This window comes from Ixodes scapularis, unplaced genomic scaffold, assembly GCF_016920785.2.
Source record: "Ixodes scapularis isolate PalLabHiFi unplaced genomic scaffold, ASM1692078v2 PGA_scaffold10__122_contigs__length_95168666, whole genome shotgun sequence".
NCBI classification, from domain to species: Eukaryota; Metazoa; Arthropoda; class Arachnida; order Ixodida; family Ixodidae; genus Ixodes; species Ixodes scapularis.
In genome coordinates this window covers 6,469,708-6,486,607 of record NW_024609836.1, presented here as the reverse complement: position 1 = coordinate 6,486,607, position 16,900 = coordinate 6,469,708, and the positions used below count along the sequence as shown (strand labels likewise).

Below are 16,900 nucleotides of genomic sequence, written 5' to 3'. Positions count from 1 at the left end.
TTAACCCTTGCAAATTAAGGACAGAGTTATCTTTACAACGTTTTTTGTAAGCCCGCCTTGCTTTCTCCAGTAGTTTCCGTATTTCGGCATTAAACCAAGGTTTTTGTTTACGCCTTTGCCGCAAAGTTCTTGACGGTACAAAAGCTTCAACTAACTCCAATATTTTATTGCGAAACAAACTCCAAATCTCCTCTGTTGTACAAGACTCAGAAAAACATGAAAAAGTTAAAAATATGTCTGTAATACATTATTGATGGCGTCAAAATTACCCTTTTCATAGATGAGTACTCTGCCTGGCTCTTGTTTCTGTTCAGATACGCCTGATATATTCAACTCGGTAACAACAATATCGCGATCACTTATTCCAGGATATACCTGGGCGCTAGAAACAATATTTGGGTCAATGCATAAGACGAGATCTAAAACTGCCGTCAGTCGAGTCGGCTCCATGACATACTGAATCAGACCAAATGTATCTATCAATTATGTGAACATAGAATAAAGACGCGATTTGCTTCTTGCGGTCGTCCCAGTTAAGAGGGAGCGCTCCTCCAAGCCCCATAGAGAATACACGCGATTTTCTGCCATTTTACGAAAATTCTCATTTAATAACCGTTACACCGATGTTTTCAAACTTTTTTGCTATAAAAAGATTGATTCTTCGTCCAACTATCCCACCGAGCATATTTTTCATAAAAAAATTTATTATATTTTATATTAAATCGTGAAATCGGTCGGAATTGGCTGTTTTGACATGTTTACGTTAGAACGCGTTTTTAAAAACCTGTGAATTTTTAACTACAAATGTGTCTGGTGGGATATCTGCGGAATTTAACACGGAATTCAATTATATTAAAATTATAGCTGTAAGTACATCCGTTCTTTAACTACATCGAAAAAACTCAACCAAGGTGTTGTGGCTTGTTTTCCTCGTTTGGACGGTCAAGACTAGTTCGACGAGCGCCGCGTGAGGGCGCCACCATTTCGCCACGCACGCTGCTCTGATTTTGTATTACTCCGCGCGCATGCGCTCTTCAGTAACGCGCTTGTGGTGGTCCAGAGACGGCAAGACCCGTCCAGACAGAGTGGTTTTGTTTCTCGGGGTGGGATGTCGGGCGGATAGCTGTGCGTGTTTTCATAACTAGAAAGGCCGTCCTCGCAGCTATGGGTCCAAAGAGGTATAAATATGGCAAGCGAAAGGTCTCGAAGTCGCAAATAGAGTTTGCACGTAAGCGACCCTCTGCTGAAACTACGGATGGTGAGGTTTCATGTGAGGTTGAGTCATTGTGTCGTCGCGCTGCGAGAACGAATTGACTCGGGGTGTTGGAGGTGCCGCTTGGGAAGCCATGCAACAGGCCGGAGTGGAAGAAGCGAGGCGCGCGAAGGAATCTGGCGAGATCGATGCCGAAGGCTATCCGCTTGTTACCGTCGTTGCAGACTGTGCGTGGTCAAAGCGATCGTACAGGCACAAGAACGACGCTCCTTCTGGTACGGTAAGTACTACATTTCTTCCTCTAAAAGGGGCGCGAATTTTGATCGTAGATATAATATACATTTCTTTAGAGTGCGTTCGAAAGAAATCCGAAGCATGTTTTTCTCGCCACGAAAATACATTAGTCTCTGTCGCTAGGCTACATTTGGGCGGACGCTGAGCATTTGGCAATGCGTAGTTTATTTTTATGGTGAGATGACCGTGGTTAGAATCCCTCTCTGTTGTATGTGTATTTCTGTGAATGCAAGATTTGTTTCGGCAACTGGGGTGACGATTTCTCACGAAGCACTGGAAACAGTTATGCTTTTTGTGTGCCTGTTTTAGTGACCGCTGTTTTATGTACTATACATTCCGAATATACGCGGTGCCATGCAGTCAGTTCGTCAGACGACGTTTTAGACAGCTCGTTTCTTCGAAGCTGCACTTTTTCAAGGATAAATCGTTCCATCGGAAATAGCCGGCGTTCGTTTCATCGATACACCTTGTGACGTGTCGTCTAGTTTTTCTATTATGTGCGTGCTCGCGCTTGCGAACGTAATTGCGCGTCCGTGTCTGCTTGCGTGTGCGCCTGCATGAGCGAGGATGCTTATGTGCGTGCCCCCCGTGCACATGCGTGTTTTCATGTTTACGCGTGAGTATATATACCCGCGTATCTGTGTGCGTGTTATACGTGCATCTGCGTGCGTGTTTGCACGCGTGGGCGTTTGCCTGCTCATAAGTGCGCGTGCCTGTGCGAGTGCGCGCGTGCACGTGCGTGTGTAATTCGTGCATACGTGTGCGCGGGTGTGCTTGTGCGTGTGTACGTGAATTTGCATCCGTGCCTGCGCGTGCATCCGCGTATCTGTGTTCGCGCATGCGTATGAGTGCCTAATTCGTGCGTGTCTGAGTGGGCGCATGCATACTTGGGCGTACGTGTGCCCAAGTACGCACGTTGTCGGACTTGCGGGAAGGTTCGAGAAGCTCGAACCTGGTCGAACTCGAACGTCGGCTGGTTCGCGACACCTTTAGTACTCACGTTGCGGACGGTTGGTGATTGGCCGCTGATAACTTCACCGTAACTTTTTGCTTTATGTTTAGCGCCATTTTTTATATTTCTATTCGTGCGATTGTAATCTTTTGCGATTAAACTCTCTGTACCCTTTCCTTGTGACCTATGAAACGATCTCGAACGCCTCGAACAACAGCGACGCTTGCGTTCGTTCTCGGGGCTAGTGGGCAAGGAGGTTACAAGTATTTATATGACGTCAGACTGCCTTTTGATGCCGAGTCACAACACAGAAGTATGGCCACCGAAGGCAAAAGCAGTTATCCCATTGGCGAGTTTGCTTTGTCTTTCAATTTTCACAACTCTCCCGAATCAGTTTTGCTTTATCGTTTGGTGGTCATGTTTGTGGGCGATGACTCAGCACGTGACTAGACCCTATAACCGTTCATGGTGTTTTTCTCTGTTTTTATTTTTTAGATTGAACGATTCTGCTGCAGTGTGGAACGAACTACACGAAAGTGCTCAACCTTCTACGAAGTCTTCCGAGGAGCAGAACGTGTGGGGATCAGGACTATTGGAAGATATGTTCTCAAGTCATGAAAAACTGCCCGGTCGCCAATCATTACAAATTGTCTATGAAATACTATAAGAAACAATCAGTGTCGTGAAAAATTGTATAAAAATACTTTGTTGTGCAGTGCTGGTGGCTAGTTGTGATGAAGTAACGAAGGTATATGCCGGTAGTTTGTCATATATGTATTCGATTATGTATTTTTTTTTAAAGTACCTAATATACAGTGTTGTTTTTACTTAACTGGAACGTGTTTTTCTTTTAAAGGAGGGGGAGGCATTTACCTTAGTGCCGTATTCACTGTGCCTTTAGGGGGCTCGGCGAACACTACATGGGAGATCATTGTAGCGATAAGCTGGGTGGGTAAATAACTAAAATCTGCTAATCAAGTTTCCCACGAGCGGGTTTATAGCTCGTGTTGCAATTATATATTTAAAGTCATTAGACAGTAAATAAATTTGGACGTATTGCTAAAACCCAAAGGGATTTTAAGTATCTAGGTTTTCAGTTTTTTTATGGCCAAAACATAATTGGCTCGTTTGGCCACGGGAATCGCAGTACCGCTATTTCTGCATAGTTGAATAAAGCAATCACTCGCTAACACATCGTACAAAATAAATAGCGTGTTAATTGCAAATACAATGTTTATAGTGAGAAATAATATTCCGGAGCGCCTCTCGCGGCACAGATCATTTGATAGTGTTTTATCAATGCCATTTATGTAATACAGTATCGCGAGAAATATATTGTGTAATTACAAAAATATTTATTATATATTGACAGTGCTACTGGCGAACTCTCCACGCCGGTCCACTTGTAAAGACGGATTTTGAAGTAATGTCTTGTGATTGTCTTTGTCGCCTCGTGTCCCATGTGTTTGTAGTTGACAAGTGTTTATTTGAATCCACGGTCAGTGCATTCAACCGGACGTTCAGTGCAGTTTCGCTTATTTTGCTCGAATTATTAAATTTGCATTTGTTTTATTTTCTTCCCTTTAGTTGTGTCTGTGCGCCGCTGTTTTTACTCACATGAACACATATACAGGGTGATCCTCGAATCAGCCGGGACCCCTTCAACCGTCGCCGCGGACCACAGTTTGAGAACCGCTGAACTAAGATGTGCTAAATATCTCGAGTTAATTCCGTGATTCGTCATGTTGCAACTGCTGTTTTAGAGACAATTAATATGGGCGGCTTTATCTTGGTAGTGTACTTTGAAACGAGTTTAAATTTATCCTACTCGGAATTCGTTTTATCGTTTGGAAGAGCAAGGCTGATGGATTTTTACGACTCGTTAGAGCATGAATGAACTGGCTTAGAAATAATTACCGAACAGTGAGAGCGTCTCGTGAATTGGACTATTGGGGAGCGGATCGAAATATAGGGGCCGCTTTGTCTAGATTGTTGTCCACACAGTTGGGTGTTTATTTTGAGAGCATACACGTTGGTTATGCTCTGCAAGAGCCAGACGAAGATTAAACATTGCGACGGCGAGGACGCAAGCCCCGCGTCGCCGTACGTGACGACGGACGACGTTCTTTCCCACGAACAACGGCAGTGCCTCTTCAAACCGAGAGTACTGCGCGTGGTTGCCCGACCGATCCTCGCTTCAAACAACGTGCCCATTCGCGGAGCGAGTTTCTTGGCCGTTGCACGCACCTTACGATGGACCGGAACTGGAGCTACAAGTCGTAGCAGCCAATCCAGCGCATATGAACGTGCCACGCGCCTCGTGCTTCGTTGTGTCTGTCCTAAAGCTGACGTGACGCTCACGCGGCATTGGATTGGCTCCGATAGCTCGTAGGGTCCTCTGCGGTCCATCGTAAGGAGAAACGGAACATACCACGAACCCGGGGCAAAGGAGGGTCGACGAAGAGAGATAACGAAGGGGGAAATAAATAAAAACAAAAACACGCAGAGAAAGAATGAGAGAGAGAGAGTGAGGAGACCCGTCCGCGCGCGTGGAAGACCTGCAGTTGTCTGCGCCCGCGTTTACCCGGCAGGCTTTTGCGGGTTGATTTTGCGGGGAGCAGGCGTTTTTTCTTTTTCTTTTTTGTCTCGCCACCGTTAATAGGGTGCCTTCGTACACATTCGCTTGTGCGGAGTGGCGACATCTCGGCGATTTCACTGCCCGACCTTTTTTTTTTATTTATTTATTTTATTTTTTTGTTTATGCAGAGTATACGTGCTTTGGCATCTCTCGGTGCGAGCCCGCAATTTTGGCTATAGACGAGCGCGCGAAGACCGCCCTGTTTACAAACACGGTTTTTGCTTTGCCCACACCGGGTGTGGGCACTGCGGAATCGCAGCGTCTCGTTTTTGAAGAGAAGCCGCCTCTGCGTGGTGCGCCGTACTCAAGACAGCGCCACCGCAGAGAGACGGCGTCGGAGCCGCGTGTCGGTGTATATACTTCGTTTCACGTCATGTGCGAGCGAAGTCAAAGCTAGAAGCGCGAGCCCAAGGCTCCGAGCGTGCCGGCTTCGCACGTGCGTACGTGCACCACAGGCGCTGTTACAAGCAGCATGCTCGCGCTTGTAGCGTTGGCTTCGCTCGCCCATAAGGTGAAACGAACTAGCCTTTTGATACCATATTCCCTCTAGAAGTTAATTTATAAACCGGGTGTTCTTTTTTTTCTTTTTTTTTCTTTCTTTCATTAAACGTTCAAGTTGTATGATAAAGCCTCAAAGGCAATACAATGTCTCTGTCAGTTACTTCAAAATATCTGTATTCCTTGGCAGAGTCCTGCCTTTTCCGTGCGGATACTTCGAAAGTCTGACTGATTATTGAATTCCTGTTGCCCACGAGGTTAACAAAGGAATATGTGCAGAGAAAGACGCTTCTTTTGACGCTTACAAAAACAAAAAAGAAAAACAAAGAAAAACGGTTGCAAAACTTGTCCTCGGATCCCTGGAAAAGGTCAAGACCGCTCAAGATTTTACAACTGACAGCCGTCGAATTCGGAGTTGTTCGGATAAATCCGAATTCGCGATAGTTTCACCGGCGAGTGTTTCACGGAGTTTATAGCATTTGTCCGAAAGTTAAAGTCCCTATCTACAACCTAGGTTAGGGCCCACCAGGTCCAATCACAGACCAGTTATAGGCACGTGTGCATTAGCGTGCTTTTCTTATACGCGCGTCGAAGTAATGCATCACGTGACTGGCTCCCGGTTGAACCTAACGGGCCGTGGCGTCGGCTGACGGCCATCGCAGGACGAGACGAAATCATAGTGCTAAATTCTTCTCGCTGATAAGACTGAAGGATGTGAATGAAATGTAGTGTACTTTTTGCTTGGTGGATGTTTTAATGATTTCGCGTACATAGAGCTGACTATCATGTCATGATTCGTGTGGCACCAAAATCCGGCTGGTGGATTGCTGAAATCATCACCTCATCAACCCTCCCGGAACCCGCTAGGAACCCACTTGCCATTATTCGTTAGACCCACTGTGTCCGACCAAATCCGATCAACTGCCTCGCGCTTCGACACCAAGGCGGTTTTCGTTTGCAGCGTCTAGGCGATCTGAACCGATTATTTTATCTATACTTCAAATGGTGCAGGTGTCAACGATTTGCAGTGTTGTTCAAGATACTCAACAAAAGTATTTAAGACAAGATACTAAATACCCAAGTGAGAAAGTATTTAGTTACTTTTGCGCCAAACTATTTTGAGTAAAGTGCAAATACTTTGAAAAATAATTGAATTACTTTCGAAGATACTTTATAAGCGCGCGACGAGCTGAAGTTATTACAACTAAATAAAAAAATGGGGGCATCTTGATTATATTAACTTAGCTGAAACGCATATCGTTCGATGACCTCTTAGTGTACACCTCATTTGTCCCCCTAGACACGTGCAAAGGAGAAAGAAAGAACATTTAGTCTTAGTACTTCCCCTTTGGGGACAAACTTCTTCGTACGCCGGAAAAGGTATTTGAGATACTGAGTAGAAGATACTAAGCAATGTAGTTAAGATAGAGTGCTAATTACTCTCAATGGAATGTATCTTCAAGATACCAAAATACCGACAAAAGTATCTTAATTACAGAATCTTGAGTAGAGTATTTGAGATACGTAGAAGCCTTGCTATTTGCTTGTTTCAAGAGAACCTCCTGCCGTCATATTGCTGGCTACACAGGAGAAAAGGGGTTTACCCGCCCTCTTGTTCAACATACCATAAAATACGCAGTATAATTACGAAATATTTACATATATCTTTACTGACATGCGTATGTACATATACAGAAAGCTGGTGCACAACTGCTGAGGAAACGCACTGGTCGACACTTTTCAATATCTTAAAGATAAAGGTAAAACAAATAAACAGTGGGCGACACCAGTCCAAAATGTATACCTTGGTAAAAAAAGTTCCCGTGTGTCTGTGTTTCCCCAAAGCAATTCGAGAGCCAGTTCTGTAAGCTACGGAGAATGCTCGGCGAATGGCGAAGCCATTGATGTGTCTAGACCGAAAAATGGTTGCCGAGGGGACACTCAGAGGCATGACACGGCTGTTGTCTGTCCGTCATAAAGACATCGTTTTTAGAGCGAAACAATAATTCGGATTCGCCATTCGCCGAGCTTCCCCCGCAGATTACAGAGATTGATCCTCTACTCTAGGAAAAGTAGACGCGCAGGAAGTTGTGCGAGGAAAGAAAAAAGGTAGCGAGTGGCGAATATTTGTGATTGCGTGTGCCGGAAAAATATAAAAAGAACCTGAACAATACTTAAAAATTAAAAATCTCGACCAGCCAGCAGACTTCACTGAGGCCTGCATTTTCATTTTCGGAAATTTTGGCAAACTCCAGTCGTGTGGCCTTTAGCCTCATAACTTTTGCAACTGTGAATCCGTGGACGTCATACAACGCCAGGCCGCTTCGTCACCCATAGCCCAAAAGCGACGTTCACGGCGCCCACCAGGATACCAGCCAAGGTCGCTGTACCGGGGCCACCCGATACGTGATACTTGTCCGCCGCCCGCAGGCCTTTTTTCGTCTTTTTTCTCTCGGTCGAGGCAGGGCCGGCATTTGGAGTGGGCGACCTATGTAGTCGCACAGGGCGCCATTCATAGGGGGGCGCCGAAAGGGCCGCCAGGTCATGCAGGGCTCAAACCTCCGAGGGGATAAAATCAAAAACAAAAAAACGACCGCATTCCCGTTTGGCATTTCGGCCGCAAAACCAACGACTAAGTTCTTGTTATAATTGGCGTCCGTCAACCCGCAGCCGCCTGCGGATGTTGTTTTACTATAGAGAACCTCTTCCCCGTGAGATTCAAAGCGCCATTGAATGAGTCATGAACGACTAGGCAAGCGATCACCTCCGCGCAGCTCTCGAATTACGAGCGGAGCAAAACCTGACTGGCAAAAAGCGATGGAGCCAGCGTGCCGCACTCTTAGCGCAACTTACTAAACGGTGGCGCCAAACCCCTCGGCGGGCAAATCAGTGTGTCGGAGCGAGTCACGTGGAGGAATACTATTGAACGGAGTTTTGCTCTTTTTTATCACGTGCTTCGCTCAGAGTCTCTGATTGGCTCGCAGAAAACGTAGGCTTCACCCTTTGCCAAGTTATTCTGAGCCGAAGAATGACTTCGCTCAGTAGGTCTGACCGGGGGTAAAATGAACCCGATTCCTCCCGACATTCGAGCTGCGCTTTGGGCAACGCTGGCTGTGGAGTCTCTAGCAGTAAGCTGAACGAACCAGTGCCCCCTCAGCATCCGGTGAGTCTCTGTGCCCAGAGGCTTCAACCTAACTGAAAATGATATGTGTAAAGAACTTTGGATCCGCAGGTTTTTCTTTTTTTGTGTGTAAGCGACCAGCGACGGCTACGGACTTCCAATGCCGATCAGTGTTGCCAACTCAAAATTCAGAAACTCGCCACAAAAATCCCGAAAACCGCGAAAAACATATAAATTTATAATGTTGCGCGAGAATGGCCGCATCACAGCAGGCAAACCTGGTGTCCGACATGAAGCTCCAACTCTTGCAGTTCAGTTTCTCGTTTACATTGTTGTGTGGTACGACATTCTTTTTACAAGTTAATGTTGTAAGCGAGAACATGCAATGCAAAACGAAGGACATCGTAGCAACCACCCAGCTGATGAAAGGATGCAGCGATTGAATCAATTATCGCGATGTCGGGTACGAAACTGCAGCTGGCAACTGCGAACGGTCTTCCCGAGAGCATGGGTATTGACCAGGGGGGTAAAGGTGGGTGAGGAGGAGTGGCAAATCCCGTGCGCCGACACCCGGGGTCCCGAGTGAACGATCGCGAAAGAGAGCGACAGAACACGAGAGAAAGAAAGCAACGTTGCCATGGTAAACGCGGTAAACGCGAAGAGTGTAAACTCTCAGCAATACAAACAGTGATAATTTAACGTTGTAAACTAAATTCTGAGCTATTCTAACGCTTATAAGAAGCAATAAAGTCATTACGCTGCATTAACTTCCCTTCTGTCGAAATCTCGGAAATCTGGTGGTTGCGCAGTTTCGTATTCCTCAACCGCGCCCAGCCGCGCCCCACCGGCGAAGCCGGGTATATGGTTTAGTTTAGCGTTAACGCGAGGCCGTACATCTGCGCGCTATGCAAAAAGAAACCTTCGAAAGGAACGCGAGTATCTTTCCACCGGTAAGTTCGTGGATTGTTGAAGTTCACGAAACTGCTCTGATGATGTAACCGTGTTTGGGACCCCGAGGGTCTGCCTGCATGGTCCGCCGCTTGCGGCAGCCAGAATGTATGGGAAAATGGCGGACCTTTTCCTCTAGAGTTAGTACATGATCTCTATGGTATTGACAGTGCGATGAAACCGGCCCCTCGACTGCTGCGGAAAGAGCGCCAGTTCTGTTATGAGTGCCAGGACGAGGTTGATGATGTCGAGACAAAATTCAAGCGAGAGCTCTTCTACGAGATGATTGACACCGTGAGATGTCGATTGAAGAACGCTTCACGCGGATGGAGCAGCACGTGAGCTTCTGGGGGTTCCTTTACGGCCTCACCCGACTACCCGACAAAGCGGAACTTCTTAAACTTTGCCAATGCCTTGACCATGCACTGAGAGTCTGAGACACCTAGAAAGTGCAGACATCGGCGGTACAGATCTCTGCGAGGAGCTGATCTAACTATGCAGCCTGCTGCCCACTGGATGCAATGCTCGCCAGGATGTCCTCCAGTTCATTCTGGACAACCATCTATGTGACAAATTCCCTCATACGTGGGTGTCATTGAGGATCCTCCTCCCTTTGCCAATGTCAATGGCCACCGCTGAGAGGAGTTTCTAAAATTAAAGCTTATTAAGACATACCTAAGATCAACCATGGCAGATGACAGGATATCGTCATTGGCAATTTCGTCCATTGAAAACAAGATAGCGTCTAGCCTGGATATGTCGCAAGACGTAGCCCAATTTGCGTTGTTGAAGGCTCGGAAGGTTGCCTTCTACGGCATTTGACATGGTTAACTTGTGCTTTTGTTTTTTCTGTCCATTAGACGTTAGCTTGCTATGGGAGACCCACAGCTGAAGTTTGGTTAATCTAAGAAATAAATGATTCTTGAACTTTGAACACGGTGCCGACAAAGCTCACAATGCTCGCGGACGTCGTTCGTTTTTAGGACGCGGTTTTCGACTGACAACGACAAAATCGCGACCATTCGCGCTGGGCCACTGTGGCATGTTTGCTTACAACATTATGTTTGGTGCGAGAATAGTATACGTGTGTGTAAGGGGGGGGGGGGGGGGGGGCGGGGGCGCCACGCCTGCAGTTTGCCCAGGGCGCTTGCTGCTCTAAGGCCGGCCCTGGGTCGAGAAATTTGTGCTGAAAACGAAGAGACACGTAGTGGATGTATTTGGACAGAGCAGGCCTATTCAACTCAGAGTACCGCAAGATTGAACGGCTTATTATGATCATGGTTAATGCTGTTTCATTAGAGGGGCCATGCAACGATTTTGCTACTTTCACCGAATACTGTTCTGAATGAATACTTGAAGTTCATTATGGGCGGAAAGCGTGTGGCAACCCTCCACAGACCCTTGCGTAGTCGTGCTCGTCGTGCTCTACTAAGTGATCGGTGGGCCATTGTCCGTGGGCTCCTGTGCACCACGTGACCACGCTGGAAAAAACGCACCTCTGGTGGTCACATGACCACGTGACCATGTCCCGTGGGGGTCATGTGAACATGGTCAGTTGGATCCCGCCCACCACGTGACCAAACTGCGAATAGCGCGCCTATGGTGGTCGCATGATCACGTGACCTTGTTGCGTGGGGTCACGTAATTACGCAGCGACGATTAAACTTGTAGCTCATGGCGTTGCGCATGAGATACTTGCGTGACACTTGTGTCAGTATGGTTGTGCAAAGTGCCCGAAATTCGAACTTAAAATTGCTGCAACGGAACTTTAAACCGCGTGGAAGCAAATTAGTCACGGCTTCCGGTTTTAGCGCACGCGCCAGCCTTTGTCCCTACAATAGGCGAAATAAAAGGCAGTACATTGGGGGATAAGCGAGTATGGAGAGGACACTTTCATGGTAGCCGGCAGGTAGACCGGCATAACATACTTGTTTGTTGCTGTTGTTAAAAAACATCTGTATTAAGTCTAATAAAGGAAAAATAGAAAGGGAAAACGATGTGTGACTACCCTATTCCGGGTCCCATTAAATTTCTATCGAGGTGCGCGCTGTCCGAGGCAGAACGAAAGTTCTTGTGTTCGTGGCTTTTATTTTCAGCGCTGTAATAATACGAATGTTGAGGACCCAAATAAGTCACTAAGATTATCAAAATATTTTTGCTGCTTCTCCTGGCTCGTGCAAATGTACTTTACCATTTGCGAAAATCAATGCCGCTATGCTCTAGAATGTAATGCGTCAAAAAGTAGGAGTAATTTCGTTAGACTGAACAAAATTACGCGTAAACTCCTCTCAATAGTGTTATGGTAGGTCATATGACAGAGTTAGTATGCCATATGATAGTTGTCCCCTTCTAATTAGCTTCTTAGAACATCCAAGGACCTTGCATTTGCAAGAGACGTGCGATTTTATGGGAAAGGGCAACTCAGAAAGATACAAACTTACGTCCACATTCAAGACGACCAAGATCCGCTCCCTTGTGCACTCTATTGCACGTGGCAGTGCCTTGTTGAATAACCGTACTTCGGGCTCAACTGCTTTCTTTCGGAGTTGCGGTATGAGCTTGTAACAGAACACAAAATGTACTCTTTGCCTGAGCAGGTCCCGAAAAGCAAAGTCCAGATGCTAGCTGTGCTTTGCAAAAACGCGCACACTTATTGAATCATCGGAAAATATGTGATAGCATTTCTCGGTAGAAAGAACACGAAAATATAAAATTTAGCCAAAAGAAGTAGATACGTCATGTTTTTCTTTGGGATCTAGTATAAAACTAAAATAACAAGACCTTAAGATAGTTGCATGATTTTCGTGTTGCACAACAAACTTTGATGTTTGCTTCAAACGACTATTGAAGGTGTCAAAAAGAAAAAAAAAAGACGGGTTTATTACGGTTATCGAACGCGGTTTTATCCAGGTTCGTTTCAACGAAAGGGCTGCGGTATATCGAAGCACGGTTTAGCGAAAATGGATACATTTTATCGAGGCCTCCGTTTGAGAAATGCTGTTTGTAGGCGGCGGCAAGCTAGGCTTCCAAACAGACCGCGCTCCGTGCGGGCACCCCTCGCTGTCGCTTGGGAAAAGTTTAATATAAGTTCGAGCGTGGATCGCCAAAGGTTGGTTAGCATGCGGGCGGTCGCCATTTTCTCTAAACGGCGATCCGATCTGCTGTTGTCGCGAAAACGGTGTTCGCTAAAACGAGCTTCCCTAAACCCCACTTCTCCGAAAGTCAGCACATTTTTCTCCATAGCTTACAACCATGCTGGGGTGTTGTAAGCTCTTCTTCTTTGACCGAGGCTGACCCCCTGTCGCCATTTTGCAGGTTGTTTCCGCCTACGTAGACTACCGCAAAATCGAACTTTTTGAGAGGCAACCCGTCAATGTTCTCCTTGAGAGCCTGCACCGTCGCTCCCGAGAAGCTAAAGCTGCATGCACACTTGTATGCACTCATCTAAAAAGCGCGGCAAAGCCATTTCACTGGGCTGCTCCCGAAGATTGCGCCTTTCATCTTCGTCCGGACCTCAGTGAAATCTTCTAAATCTCACTTCTTCGTATACCAAGGTCGAACGCTAGAGCACGTTTTTTGAAAGCAATACACCACAAGCGCACACAAGGAACTGAATAAAGACCCAGGATCGGCTGAGTGAGAAACGGCTAGCTAGACTTATTTTTGCCTCAAACATGCAGTCCGTGTTTGAAGTGCAGGCCACTATAGACTACCGAAAAGTAGCTCCTAAAGTCATTTTTACGGAACGTGCAGATGGTCTTCACCGGAGAAGAAAATTGTGGCGGAGCGCTTATTTGTACGTGTTTTACTTGTTTTGATATCTAGCATTCAACAATGCTGCAGAGTGCCACCGTGAAAACTAACACCAAACAAAAACTAACCCAAAACAAACGAAAGAGCCAGAACCCGTGCAAACTGCGAGCGAGGTCTTTCCTTCTATTTTTACTTTGTGCACGCGGCCCAACGCTGCCCGGTGCCGCCAGCTCCGTCCAGACGGACTTTGCGGGCACTGAAAGTGAAGGGAAACAAAAGGAGACAGACGCGCGCGTCTCCAACCGAGAAAAAGGAGGCAGGAGGCTTTGAAGTTGAACTGGTTGAACTTGAGCGCAGACGTCTCTGTCGAAGAGCGGGCCCCGGACGGACGAGTTCACCCCAAGTTGGAGGGGAGGCAGGCGAAACCAAATTCGCGTAACCTGCCGATCACGGCGGCGGCATTTGCACCCGCAAATGAATGGGCTTGGCAACTTACAGACTCGGAAGACTTCACGCTCAATGAACCGATCAAGTTAACCAGTTGACAGAAAAAAAAAGTGAAATAAAATATTTCGCTACGCGAAAGCGGTAGGTTTTGTACTAACAGCGACAAAGCGTCTTTACTACGGCTGATCGAACGCCGTTATATCGAGGCTCATCTTAGCGAAAGGGGTACGGTTTATCGAAGCACGGTTTAGCGAGAGGTGCACGTTTTCTCAAGGCCTCCGTTTGAGAGCTGCTGTTTCTAGGCGGCGGCAAGCTAGTAGTAATGCAAAACTATCGATGAATTGACTATCGATACTATCGATAGTTTTTCCAAAACTATCGATAGTGTCGCAGAACTATCGATAGTAGACTATCGGTAGTACTATCGATAGTTTTTTTATAGTCGACTGTCGATAGTACTCTCGATAGTTTTTCGACGGGAGGCACTCACTTGATCGAATGACGTTTTAGCGAACGCCCACGTTTCATCGAACGACACTTTAGCGAATAGTCGGACGCCGCGAAGCGGCGTTTTCGGGTGGGCCAAGTGAGTTCATATTTTTGTAATGAGTTGCCGTAGACTGTCGCCGCGAAGCGGCGTAAAGCGCAGCGCGACGGATGGGTTAACGCGCGCCCCCGTTATTCGCTAAAACGACCATTCGCTCAAATGTCGCCGTTCGCTAAAATGTCATTCGCTCTTGTGATATGGACCCTTTTTCGACAGTCAACTATCGAGAGTTTTTCGATAGTACTATCGATTCCTTTTTTACTATCGATACTCAGTTTTCTGGTGACTATCGATAGTACTATGGATAGTTTTGCACTACTAGAGCGAACACAGTTGCCGCACCGCCGCTCGCTTCCCCTTCCTCTCTCTTCGGCCAAACTCCCGTCTTCGTCATCACTGAAAGCTGAACCGAAGTTGAGACGGTAATTGCTTGGGCTAGTTGGTGTCCCATTTGGGCTAGTTGGTGTCCGCAGTTCAATATCGTAGCTTATCATCATGTATGTCAGCACAAATGACATTCACCAACAAAAACAAAATCACACTTTCTTCAAACGCATTGCTACATATTAAAAAAAAAAAAACAAAAAAAAAACCAAAAGTGCAAATAATAATAGGCCTCGTGAACAATTATAGCAAACAACGAAGACATTATTTATTTTGTTTAATCTACGCGCTTTGATATACTTTGCACAATTCGGAAGGTGCATCTGGTGTTTCAGATAAGAACGGTCGACCATATCCGGTGACCATTTTTAATTCTGACTAGAAAAATGCATCTTGCCGCCACAATGCCCAGGAAAACGGAACCGGTCGTTGTTGTTGTTGTTGTTGTTTTTTTTCTTTAGGGGGGGGGGGGGGGGGGGGGCGGGGTTGCCTCCAAGAAAAAAAAAGTCAGAAACACCTGGTCAATCTGAAGCGTTGTTTGCGGATTTCGCAACATTGGCATTTCAAGCAACTTTCCCCCAAAATGTGTTGCGACTACTGGCCCAGATATATTTACCGACAAAGTAAGTATGGGAATGATTGACCCAAATTATTTATCACGAAGTATCGACCAGGGTGTCGAACCGGAACCGAACCGAACCGAAAACCGGAACAGAACCGTTATTTTTAGCCGAACCGGAACTGAACCGAACCGAAATCTTCGCCGCCATCTTGGAACTGAACCGGAACTGAACCGGAAAAAAATATAACGGTAACCGGTTTAAAACGGTTCATGGTATTTTTTTTTGTTAGTATTGCAAATTTATTATTTGGGAATAAAAAATTGGCACGTGTATTCCTCTACGTATTGATCAAATCGTCATATACAGAATTGCAATGTAGAATAAATCCTGGTTTTTTGCGGCGCTTTCTTATTGGCACTATGATTAGCCATGTGTCACATTGTCACGTGACGTCATGACGTCAAGACATGCTGTCAAGTAATGTCACATCACGTGACCCCGTGACTTCACGTGACTCACCGCGTTAAGTCGATTCGAATTGAGGACGTCGCTAGATCTGTTAACGTTGTTGATACCGTGACGTCACATGACATCCCAACTTCGCACTGAGAGTCACGTGACACCATGATGTACCCGATTGTCATGATCCCGAGTCAAATGCTCTGGTTCGTGACAACCAGTATCGCCAAACATTCGGGTAACGGCTCGTGTTCAACTCAAAGATTATGATGGGCCCGAGTCCTACTAGAGCTAGAAACAGAAACAAACAAAAGCGACAAGCCTCAGACACCTGCAGCATGTTCGCGATGGTACCTTTATACGGCTTTGAGTTGTTCGGTGCTCGCGAAGTTAGCACGAGTGTTTACAAGCCTGCAAATGGTACCATCGTGTGCATGATACTCGTGTTTGAGCATAACCTTCTTTATTCTACAAAGCCTGTCAAATCGCGAAATACTCTGGTTTAAGGCTAGCCGCTGTCGTTTGTTTCTGTTTGTCGCTTTAGTGGGGCTCGGGCATTATAGCCCAACTAAAATTATATCTGAAGATCAGCCCATGCTCTCTGCTTTGCCAACCCTGCGTATGACTATGATAAACACTGACGGTGTATATATTAGGATCAGATCACGTGGCTGATAGTTCTAATTGTGAGTTGAGGAGGGGAAAGGCTGTTTCATTTCTTTCTTTCGACTGTCTGCCATTTCGCGGAGGGGCAAACTAATGGATGCTTTTGCAAGTTATCAACGTCAGGGATTACAACTTAGCGGTATTTATTGAACTCAAGGTAAAAAAAAAAAAAATGCTGCACGACCCATTTTACAAGTATGCACACCATTTAGGCTCCCAAACATGTTTTCGTTATTGCTGAACTGCCTCAGAAAGTTGTCCCGAGAATAGAAGTGTTAAAGGGTCTAAATGTGACGTATTAGTCCGACGTTACATGGAACTATTAGTGTGTACGGGAGGGACACCTGAAAAGAAAGTTCCTAGTGGCCTCACGGGGATAGCCGAACGTTGGCAGCCGCTCTAAGTCTCACAGGAGTG

At 46.2% G+C, this 16,900-nt stretch overlaps 1 pseudogene; it reads right to left on the bottom strand.

Moving 5' to 3' along the window:
• Window positions 1-16,900, bottom strand: part of LOC120847771 — a 53,957-nt pseudogene continuing 37,057 nt past the window's right edge.